At 34.8% G+C, this 12,032-nt stretch overlaps 1 protein-coding gene and 1 non-coding gene across 8 annotated transcripts in view; both read right to left on the reverse strand.

The window, feature by feature from the left end:
• The window catches only part of Pkp4 (plakophilin 4), a 243,578-nt gene that overhangs the window by 186,033 nt on the left and 45,513 nt on the right, over positions 1 to 12,032 (reverse strand). The window lies entirely within an intron of this gene.
• LOC143407675 (U6 spliceosomal RNA) lies at positions 8,671 to 8,777 on the reverse strand. The gene has a single exon (XR_013092417.1). It is a non-coding gene; the product is annotated as a U6 spliceosomal RNA (small nuclear RNA).

Raw genomic sequence — 12,032 nt, forward strand, 5'->3', positions numbered from 1 at the left:
ACTGGACTGTAAAAGAAACCCCGTAAACACAGAAATTCAGAAACTTTGAACAAACTATAATTAATACTTTAGAGATGTGCCAGCTTGGCTGTAATGGCTGAGGGGAATGGGGAGTGCAAGCAAAGAGAGAAGACAGCCTGGCTGGTGGATTAAAAATAAAAATTGGCTTGGGGAAACCTGTGGATTAGAGAGGAAAGCTAAACAATGGACAGAGTCCCTGGGGGAAGTGGTTCAGTGAAAACCAACCCCTCCCCCCAAAACAGTGCTGGACCCAGGGATGGATGGCTCAGCAGGAAACAGGATCACTGGCATTGAAAGCCTTTGTGGGCACTGAAACTGGCCACCAGTGCAGGAATCATCTATAAGCATTGCGCAGCAGTGAGCAGACACAGGAGACTTGGACCTCATAAAGAAAGTTGCCAGTAGTTGCCTCTTATGATCCCCAGTGTGTGCCTGAACCAGAGTGACAAAAATAGCCACAAAGAAAACTGTACCTGGATCACACAAGTTCTGGATACTAAGGGAAGAAAGTTCCCTTTGTTGCTGGTGCCTCATAAGCGCTCTTGGGAAAACACCTATAGAGGCCACAGAGGAGCGTCTGCATTCTAGTGTAGATACCCAGTATTTCATATTCATAGCAGTGAAGGTGAGACCTGTGGAGTCCCTATACCCTAAAAGTGGATTTTACCAGAGGCCCTGGAGATCCAAACATCCTGTAGAGACCAGCATTTCCCCAGCAAAAGCAGGCATGGATCAAATCTCAAATACTCACCAACAGAGTTCCAAAGTTCAGTCAGTACTAAATCTCAACTACTGGAACTTCTGATTTTGAACTCTGTGCCAGCCCCCGTATAGGAATACACAATTTCTCAGCACACCCCAGTTTTTCCCACCATATATTGGGAGATTAAAAGCCCAGATCTACTATCACCAGCTGTGGCCCCTAGCCACAATGGCTGGAAGTTAGTGAGGAACACAAAGACATTGCACTTAACAACACTCAGTCCTTGACCCAAGGGTGGCAAAGTAAAAAATTAAGAATGAAAAATCCATCCCTACCAAGAGGGAAACAAGCCTTTTTATTTCTCATTATGATTTTTTTCTCTTTTTTTTTTTGTTCTTATCTTTTCTTATTATTTCTTTATCTCCATAGTACACCCATTTAAAAAATATTTTTTCTTTTTTTATTACTATATGACCAGTGTAATTCCACGTCATGTACAAGCAGAAGAATGAGAAGTTATACTCCATTTATTTATGATGCATCAAAATGGATTCTACTGTCATGTATAACTATTTAGACTTAAAAAAAAACTTCAAAGTTTTTTTCAAACATTATTCAATTATATTTTCTTATTTTTAATATTTTCCATTCTGCAAGACATTTTTTGTATTTTATGTGTGTGTAGGTGTGTAAGTTCTGAGCCAACAGGTTCAAAAATACACATATATATTTTCATATAATTTTAGTTTCACTTTAACTGCTTTGCTCTGCACCTGTTTATTATTTGGTCTTGGTTTGACATAGGAGGTATAATTATATGTGGGTTTGAGTTGTTTTGATCTTATATTTGCTTGTTTGCACCTTGCTTTCTGTCCCTATTATTGCCCCTTAATCAATATCTTCCTCCATAGACAGTCAAATTTTCCTTTTCCTCTTCCTTTCTTTTGTTTTGTTAATTACTTTTAGTTAATTATTTATTCTTTCCTTACAGTTGACATCTGCTACCTATCTTCTGTCTCTCCCATGATAACTTTTTAACTAATTCAAACTTTCTCTTCCCTTCCTTTATGCAGTTTATGAAATTCCTAGCCCGTTCATATTATTGTGATTATTAATACAGTAGAAGACATAATAGATACCTACCATCTAATGCCTGATCCAGTTCACAGTTTTAATTGTTGATACTGTTCTTAAATACTGATCTCACCAATATTATGTGGGTGGCAAATAGTGTTACAGATGTCAAAGTAGACACTGGAAATTTACCTTATGGCTAACTATCTATTGCTAACATTACTGTGATTCCTGGCTGTCCCCTTCCTATAAGAGGGGCTGGAAAGTGATTGTGACTCTTCAAGTTCACAGAGATCCTGCTTCAGGGCAATACCCACAACTCAACTAAGTTACATCGAATCTCTCGTCACCTGAGGCTCAACGTTAATTAATATTACACAGAACTGGGGAGAAAAAACTCCATACCAACAAATAGGCCACAAGGAGGAACAACCAAAGAGATTCCTCAGGCCACACCCATGGACATCTACTTATATATCAAAAACAGAGGGTAGTCAGAGAACACAAAAGGAAACAACACAAAAAAAGACACATATATAAACAAAGAAGGGGAGCCCATCTCAATTGATGCAAAAGTCCAAGATCTCTGAAAACATGAGAAAACAGGCAAAGAATTCCCTCCCCCATCAAATTCAGAATCACCCAACAAAGAATATGGAAGAAGATGAAATTCCAGAGAAAGATTATTTAAAAAACTGATTATAAAGATGTTCAGGGAATTAAACAAAGACCCAAGGAATGAATAAAAAAAGCAGATAACGAAGACAAAAGACCATTTCAATGAAGAAACAGAGATATTGAAAAAATACCAATCAAAACCCCTGGAAATGAAAGACACATGAACAAAATTAAAAATTCACTTTAAAGCATCACCAACAGATTAGAATGCTAAGAAAACAGAACGTCAGACAGTGAAGACAGTGTATAGGAATTTAAACACTCAGTATGCAGTAAAAGAAAAAATTAAACAACCATGACCAGAATATACAAGAACTCTGGGATAGATGAGAACATGGAGATACAGGGTAAAGGTATAAAGAACATTTTCAATGAAATGGTAACAGAAAACTTTCCCCATATCAGAAATAAAATAGACATCAACATATAGAAGCATGCAGAACCCCAAATAGACAGAACAGAAAAGAAATTCTCCAGGACATGTCAAAATCAAAATGATTAACATAGAAAATAAGGAAAGAATATTAAAACCTGTAAGAAAAAAAAGTCAGATCACATTTAAAACCAAACCAATAAGGCTCACTCTGACTTCTCAACTCAGATTGTAAAATCAAGGAGAATCTAGAATGAGTTATCCAGACATTAAAAGAAAGCAAATGCCAGTCAAACTCTTTGAAAATCATTGAGGAAATAAAAATTTTCCATGACAAGGATAAAGTAAAAAAAAATTCATGACCACTAAGGCCAGCACTACAAAGAATACTCTAAGATATATTGTACACAGAGGAACTTAAAAACAACACCCAAAGTCCCCAAGTAGATGCAGATCATTAAAAGAGTAATCAACTAAATGAAAATCATGACAGAATTAATTACAGCAAATAGATCAAAATGGCAGGAAACCACAAACACACATAATAATATTTAATGTAAATGGTCTCAATATCCCAGTTAAAAGACACAGATTATCAGAATGGAAAAAAAGAGAAGATCCAACTATATTCTATTTGTAAAAGATGCATCTCATAGGCAAAAGCATTCAAAGGCTGAAGGTAAGAATAGAAAAAAAAAATTCCATGCAAATTGAGTCTGAAAACAAATAATAGTAACTATTCTCCTATCTGACAAGTAAATTTCAAGCATGAATCCAAAGAAACAAAGAAGGCCACTACATCCAGGTAAAGGGAACAATCCAATGAGAAGATATAACAATAGCAAACAAATATGGTCCAAATGCACCTAACTGAATAAATAACAACACACTTCTTAACAGGAAATCCCAGATAGACCCCAGTGCAATAACATTGGGTGATTTCACCACACTCTTATCACCAATACAGATAATTCAAACATAAAATCTATAAAGATATTACTAAATTAAATAATACTATAAAATCAAATGGACCTAATGAACATCTACAGAATAGTTTACCCAAAATAGGTGAATTTACCTTCGTTTGGTAATGGAATCTTTTGCTCATGTAATCTTCTCCAAAATGAACTATATTCTAGGTTACAATGTTAAATCTTAGTAAATACAAAATAATTATATAAATAAATAAATTTTTTAAAAGGATATAATTTAATATAATCCTGTTAGAAATCAATAGCAAGAAAATATTAGAAACCACATAATCACATAAGATTGGACAATAATCTTTTAAATGAAGAATGGATCACAGAAAAGTTAGAGAAGAAATTGAGAAATTTTTAGATACAAATGAGAACAGAGATACACTCTATCAAAATCTCTGGAATAATATGAAATAAGTTGTACAAGGAAAACTTACAGCACCAAGTGTCTACATTTAAAAAAATGTAGAGAAATTCCAAATAAATAAGCTTATGCTCCACCTCAAGATCTTAGAAAAGGAAAAACAAACTAATTCCAAAATCAGCAGAAGATAGGAAATAATTAATTAAGATCAGAGCCAAAATTAATGAAATTCAGAATTTAAAAAAACACAAAGAATCAATGCAAGGAACATGCAGTAGATGCAAAAATCTTAATAAAATATTAGCAAACCACATTCAAAAACACATGAAGAAGATAATACACCAAGATAAAATGAGTTTCATCCCAGAGACACAAGGTTGACTAAACATATGCAAATCATTAATTATAATTCACCAATTAAATAGAATTAGGGACAAGAACCATATGATCATCCAAGTAGATGCAGAAAAGGCCTCTGATAACAGCAGACATTCATGTTTAAAAAGGCTAGGTAAACTAGGAATAGAAGAAACTTACCTTCACTTTATAAAAGCTATTTAGGACTAATCCAAAGTCAATATATCATACTAAATGAAGAAAAACTGAAAACATTTCAGTTAAGATTAGGAAGAAGACAAGGTTGTTCACTCTCAATACTTAAATTCAATGAGATTCTCGAAACTCTAACCACAGCAATCAGGCAATAGAAGGAAATTAAAGGGCTTACAAATAGGAAAAGTAAAAGTATCTCTGCTGATGATATTATCTTATATCTATAAGACTCAAAAAAACCCAAAAATCCCTCTACCAGATGACTTTTGATTCTGATAAATGAATTCAGCAAACAGAATACAAAATCAACATACATAAATCAATAGCTTCCCAATACTCTGACAGATATTTTGCTAAGAAACCATCCTTTCCCAATAACCTGAAAAAAATACGAAAATAAATCTAAGCAAGGAGGAGAACGATCTCTACAATGAAATTTATAGAAAACTGAAAACCCTAAAGATCTTCGAAGATGGAAAGACTTCCATGCTCTTGAACAGGGAGAATTAATACTGTCAAAATGGCCATATTATGAAAAGCAATATACATTATTCAATGCAATCCCCATTGAAATATCAATGACATTTTTCACAGAAATAGAAAAAAAAAAAGTCCTTAAATTCATTTGGAAGAATAAGAGACCCAAAGTAGCTAAAGTAATCCTGAGCAAGAAGAGCAATGCTCCTGGTATCACAATACCCGATCTTAAGTTATATTATGGAGCTACAGTAATAAATACAGCATGGTATTGGCATCAAAATAGACATAAAGACCAATGGAACAGAATAGAAGACAGAGACAAAACTACATACTTATACCCATTTGATACTTGACAAAGATGCCAAAAATATATGTTGAAGAAAAGAAAGCCTTCTAAACAAATGGAGCTGGGAAAATTGCATATCCATATATGGAAAAATGAAATTAGATACCCATCTCTCACCCTGCACAAAAGTCAAATCAAACAGGACCAAAGACCTAGGTATTTGACCTGAAATCTTGAAATTGCTAGATGAAAACACAGTCAAAACTCCATCTCAAAGGTACGGACACTGATTTCCTTAACAGGACCACTAAAAGCTCAAGAAATAATACCAAAAAATAATACATAGGATTAAAAAAATTAAATTAAATTAAATTAAAAAGCTTCTGTACAGCAAAGAAAAAGTTTAATTGCATGAAGAGAGAGCCTACAGAATGGCTGAAAAATCTTTGCCAGCTGCTCCTCTGATAGAGTATTAATACTCAGAATATATAAAGAAATAAAAAAAACCCTAACACCAAATAAATAAATAAACAACCCAATCAAATGGGGAAAATAAGTAAACAGATACTTCTCAAAAGAAGAAATACAAATGGCTAACACATATATGACAAAATGTTCAATATCTCTAGCAATCAGAGAAATGCAAATTAAACTATACTGAGATTTTAGCTGACTCCATTCAAAATATGGCAATTATCAAGAATACAAATATTAATAAATGCTGGTGAGGATGTGGGAAAAAAGGTGCATGCATACATTGTTGAAGGGAATGCAAATTAGTACAACTCTCAGGAAAGCAGTAGAAAGTCCTCAAAAAATTAGGAATAGAACCACAATATGATTCAGCTACCCCACTACTCAATATATATCCAAAAGAACTAAAGTCAGTATACTATAGCAATACAGCCATTTCAATGTTTATAATAGCACAATTCACAATAGTCAGTTTATGGAATGAACCCAGATGTCTGTCGATAGGTGAATGAATCAAACAAAGTAATACATACACACAACAGAATTTTATTCAGCCATAAAGAAGAATAAAATTATGGCATTTGCTGGTACATGTATGGAAATGGAACACATCATGCTAAGTGCAATAAGACACACTTAGAAAATCAGGGCAGAAATTTTCTCTCATATGTGAGAGCTACAACAAAATAAAGAAAAGAAAGCAGGAAATAGGGAGGACATCACAAAGATATTGGGATCAGTAAAGTGGAAGAAGATTTAGAGGGGAAAGAGGAGGAAATATGAAATAAATTTAACAGCATATATCAATATACCACAGGGAATTTCACCTTTATGTATATGTAGAAAGTACCAAACAAAAATAAATAAATGAATAAGTGAAAGGAAGATCAGTGGAATAGAGGAAGGAGCATAGGAGGAGAGAAGAGGGAAAGGAAAGGGAGATAGGGATTGAAATCAAATTCTATGTATATAAAATTTTGTCAAAATGAACCCAACTACTATGTATAGTTATAATGATCTAATTAAAAAAAACAAAACAAAACAAAACACTATTTACCAAAAATCCTAAACCAATGATTCTCAAAGTGTGATCTGGCAATATCAGCAACAGCCCACACCTACTGAATCAGAAACTCTAAGAACAGGGCCCAGTAATCTGAATTTTAACAATCTATCCAGGTGATTCTGATACACACTGAAGGCTGAGAATCACTATCCTAAACAAAAATCATTTAGTAATACAATTAAACAAGTGCTTTTATAACTGTATATGTAAAGATGAAAGTAAGTTTATGTTCATATTTGTAGAAAATTCTATAATAAAAATGGTAGATAATTTCTTCTTTTCAAAATTTGTTCTTTTGGGGCTGGGGATGTGGCTCAAGTGGTAGCGCGCTCGCCTGGCATGCGTGTGGCCCAGGTTCAATCCTCAGCACCACATACAAAGATGTTGTGTCTGCCGAGAACTAAAAAATAAATATTAAAAAAAATTCTCTCTCTCTCTTTAAAAAAAATTGTTCTTTTTAGATATACATGAAAGTATATTTTGACATATTATACATATATGGAGTATAATATTCTAATTAGAATCCTATTCTTGTGATTATACATCTGGAGTTTCACTGTGGTATATTCCTATATGAACACAGTGAAGTTACGTCTGATTCATTCCACTGTCTTTCCTATTCCTATCTCCCCTGTTCCCTTCATTCCCCTTTCTCTACTCCAAAGTTGTATTTTTCCTGTCATCCCCCTTGTTGTGTGTTAGTATCCACATATCAGAAAGAACATTCGGCCTTTGTTTTTTTTTTTTTTTTTTTGGGGGGGGGGGAGTGGCTTATTTCACTTAGCATGATAGTTTCTAGATTCATTCATTTACCAGCAAAAGTCACAAAGTCATTCTTTTTTTATGGCTGAGTAATAGCCCATTGTGTATATAATATCACATTTTCTTTACCCATTCATCAGTTGAAGGGCACTTTGGTTGGTTCCATAGTTTAGGTATTGTGAGTAGAGCTGTTATAAACATTGATGTGGCTGTATCACTATAGTATGCTGATTTTAACTCCTTTGGATATGTACCAAGGAGTGGTATAATCAGGTCAAATGGCAATTCTACTCTTTGTTTTCTGAGAAATTTTCATGCTGCTTTCCATAGTAGTTGCACCAATTTACAGTCTCACCAACAATGTATGAGTGTCCCTGTTTCCCCACGTCCTCACCAACATTAATTATTGCTTATATTCTTGAAAAATGCTATTCTGACTGGAGTGAGATGAAATCTCAGTAATTTTAATTTGCACTTCTCTAATTGCTAGAGATGTCAAACATTTTTTTCATATTTTTGTTGACCATTCATATTTTTTCTTCTGTGAAGTCCTATTCAGTTCCTTTGCCCATTTATTGATTGGGTTATTTGGGTTTTTGTTAAAAGAGTTTTGAGTTCTTTATATATCCTAGAGATTAATGTTCTGAGTTACAGGTGGCAAAGATTTACTCCCATTCTGTAGGTTCTCTCTTCATATTCTTAATTTTTTTCTTTGGTGTAAAGAGGCCTTTTAGTTGGACACTGTCCTATTTATTGATTCTTGATTTTACTCCTTGAGCTTTAGGAGTCTTGTTGCAGAAGTCAGTTCTTAAGTGGACATGATGGAGAGTTGGGCCTAAACTTTCTTTTGTATGTACAGAACTATGGAATGCTTCACAGATTTGTGTCTCATTCTTGTGCAGGGACCACGCTAATCTTCTCTGTATGGTTCCAATTTTAGCATACATGCTGACAAAGAGAGCATGATACTTTCTTCTTAACAATGCAAATAATACTGCTCTTCTAGGCTCTCAATAATTAACTCAAAAATATTTAATCTACTGAGTTTGATTAAATAGTTTCAAGAAAATGAATGACATAATAATCTCTGCCTGGGTATTAAAATTACCAATTACAAAGAAGACTTTTTTAGAATATATAAAGTTTTAACAAAATTTCAATGAACAACGGAAGATCTTAATTTTTGGAAGTAACATTTCAAAACTAAAAGTGTATCCTCACTTTAAGAAAACAATCTGAGGGCTGTGTTGTAGCTCAGTGGTAGAGAGCTTGCATAGCATGTGTGAGGCCCTGGGTTTGATCCCCAGCACCACATAAAACTAAATAAACAAAATAAAGGTACTGTTCCATCTACAACTAAAAATATTCTTTAAAAAGGTAAAGGATTTGATAAAATATAAATTTATATCACAATATAATTTCATTTTACAAAGACATTCTTACCTTATAAAATTACTTATGGGCTTTAATTTTCCTAACAAGTTTAATGTCTTAGACATTAAAGTATTTGTTTAAAAATCATCAAAATATTTCTGACTCCTCAGGGAAGAAATGAGAAGCAAAATGAGACAAGGAAATCACACACTGAAGTGTTAAGAGTCAGCCACCAATTAAATATGAAACAATTTATAAAGATAAAGCATTACTGAAATTCCTTTTGCTAGATCTTCCACATGAGTTAACGACATATGTCCATGAAATATTAGAAGCATAGCAAGTAGAGTCAATGACTTGAACATTGCTTACATCATCTGACAAATGTCATTTCCAGGAGCTTTTTCAATTCCTTCACATGTGTTATGGCTCCAACTTTTAATTAGGCTTAAGAATTCCTACAAGGGGAGATTCTAACAGTATTTATACAAAACAGATGTGGATAGAAAAGCTGAGTTACATGACAGGCCTAAGGACTTTAACATGTATTACCAAGAATTCCCACAGTATTCTTAAATATATAAATACAAGACCACAGAACAGAAAGTCTCAAGGATTTATGCCAAAAGTTTATTTTAAAACATAAAGAGCTTACTATGCTTTTATGAATGCCTTTTATTTTTATAAAAGCCATCTCTAACATATTACAGAAGTTGTACCAATGTAAACAAATATTCTGCAACACCATAGCTCATATTAGCATGTGAGTGAACCCAACTAGTTGACTGACTCACTTTGTGTGTTTATCTGGGCCAAGGGTATTTGGTAATTTCCCTAACTGATGAGTTTTTATGTTTTACAAGAGATTAGTTGGGCTGCAGAACTGCAAAGACATCAGGTGGTAGGAGGGAGTTCAACTCTGAAGTGACTTTAGTAATCTACGTGGAGCTGGACCTGAGAGGAAGGTGAGGGGTGAGGAGAAGACACTTCCCCTTGAACACAGGTATGTGCCCTGGAAAAAGGCAGAGGTAAGAACCGAAAGATGCAATCTTGTCATTTGAGTTTTAGTGCTTAAGGGGATTGAAAGACAATTCAAGCTAAGGTTTCTAGCCCAGGACACTAACTTGGAAATAAAGACTTCTCTTAAAGCTTCTTTACAAGCTTTTTGGGGAACCCTCCTCCACTAGGAATAGTCTCAGAAGAGATCAGAACCAGAGACTTATGGACCCTATGCTGCAAAGAAGAAATATGGGTGCTAATGGATCTGGGGGTCACTACTGTGTCCATTACCTTATTTCCAGGCATCATCTTCAATAGTTCTGTTAAGTTTACACCAATCAGCTAAGCCAGGTTGTAACAGTTTCTAAAACATGTTTGCTGACTGGTAGTAGGGGCTTGAGATTTTCATGATATTAATCTTTCAAATCCAAGTGGATGGTCTACTCTTCATCATGAAAGCAGTAAAGCAAAGTCAAATAAACAGCTTTCCCCTTTTACTCTATTTTATGTAGTTAAGTGTTTCTACCTTCAAAAAAAAAAAAAAATCCAATAAGGATGTAAACATCATCAAATGTGCTTTATAAACATTGTCCAGACACTGCCCAACGTAATCAGACTCTTAAGGTATACATTGTGGAAAGCCCTCTGGTTTTATAAATGATTCTGTAGCTGTAAGTATACTAAGGTCTAAAAACTAAATGGGAAGATTGAAGTCACAACCTGTCTTAGACAAGAAAACTTCACCCAGGCAAACATCTACATAGTGATGTTATACATTGGCTGAAACAGTGCAAAAATGAATCAAAACAGGTACATATTAGGGCAACTGAAATAATAATCATGCACCTTTCACTGACCTATGAAACTTGGTTCCGCCTTCACTTAAGTGCTTTAATCTCCCTCTTCTACAAAACACTTAGCATCAGGTAGAGGCAGGAGTGAAAAGTTCTGGAGCACAGCCAGCCCACTGGCACTGCAGTGACACTTGATGCAGTTTAGTTTGGTGGGCTAATCAAGTGCCATGGATGCGTGTCAGTGGAGAGTACAAGCAGCTGCTCCATGAGAGCCTCAAACAGGGAGACTGTGCAGGGCAGGGAAGGAGAAATCTGTTAAGATGCATTAAAGCACAGCTTTGAGCAGTGTGGCATCTGTGGAATGCTGAGAACCAGAAGTACGTAAAACAACTTGGCATGTAGCTATTAGAAACTGAATGGTTCATTTTAAGTGACATCAGTGGATATCCAGAGGCCAGAAAGAGAGAACTACAAGGCAATAATAAATGTTGGGGTTTGTTGTTGTTGTTTTGTTTTTACTAAGTGAATATTGGTAATATTAGCCTTTTTTGTTAATGCATCTCAGAAGTCAGTTAGTACACCAGAGGCCACAGTCCAGCAATAAGGTCTGGTACAGCAAAACAGGGAAGCCTGCCAAAAGAGTACAGTATTCACAAAGTGCTGCTGAGCTCAACCTTTCTTTAGGAAGATTCTAAGATGCCTGCCATCCTTGCCAAGTTGAATCTAAAGCCCTTCTGTGCTCAGGTTTAGTAGCCATGCTAAATTTCCCTGGATTTCTGAGGTCTCAAAGTAAAAACTCTACAAAATGACTCCAAGTTAGAGGCGACATCAAAAAGCAGAGTATAAGCAGGGAGGCTAATGAAGATTTTGAGTATATCATAACCCCCCTGAAATAGGGACCGATAGCTCTTATAAGTACAATTGTCATAAAGCTCAGAACATGAGTACTTTCTCACTAGCCCATTTCCTCTCGTAGATATCTGCATCTCTCTGAATTATTTCCCACATTCAAGGTCCAAAGTGGCCAACTCTACAAAAGTAGTCCATGGATC

This window comes from Callospermophilus lateralis, chromosome 9 (genome assembly GCF_048772815.1).
Source record: "Callospermophilus lateralis isolate mCalLat2 chromosome 9, mCalLat2.hap1, whole genome shotgun sequence".
Classification (NCBI taxonomy): domain Eukaryota; kingdom Metazoa; phylum Chordata; class Mammalia; order Rodentia; family Sciuridae; genus Callospermophilus; species Callospermophilus lateralis.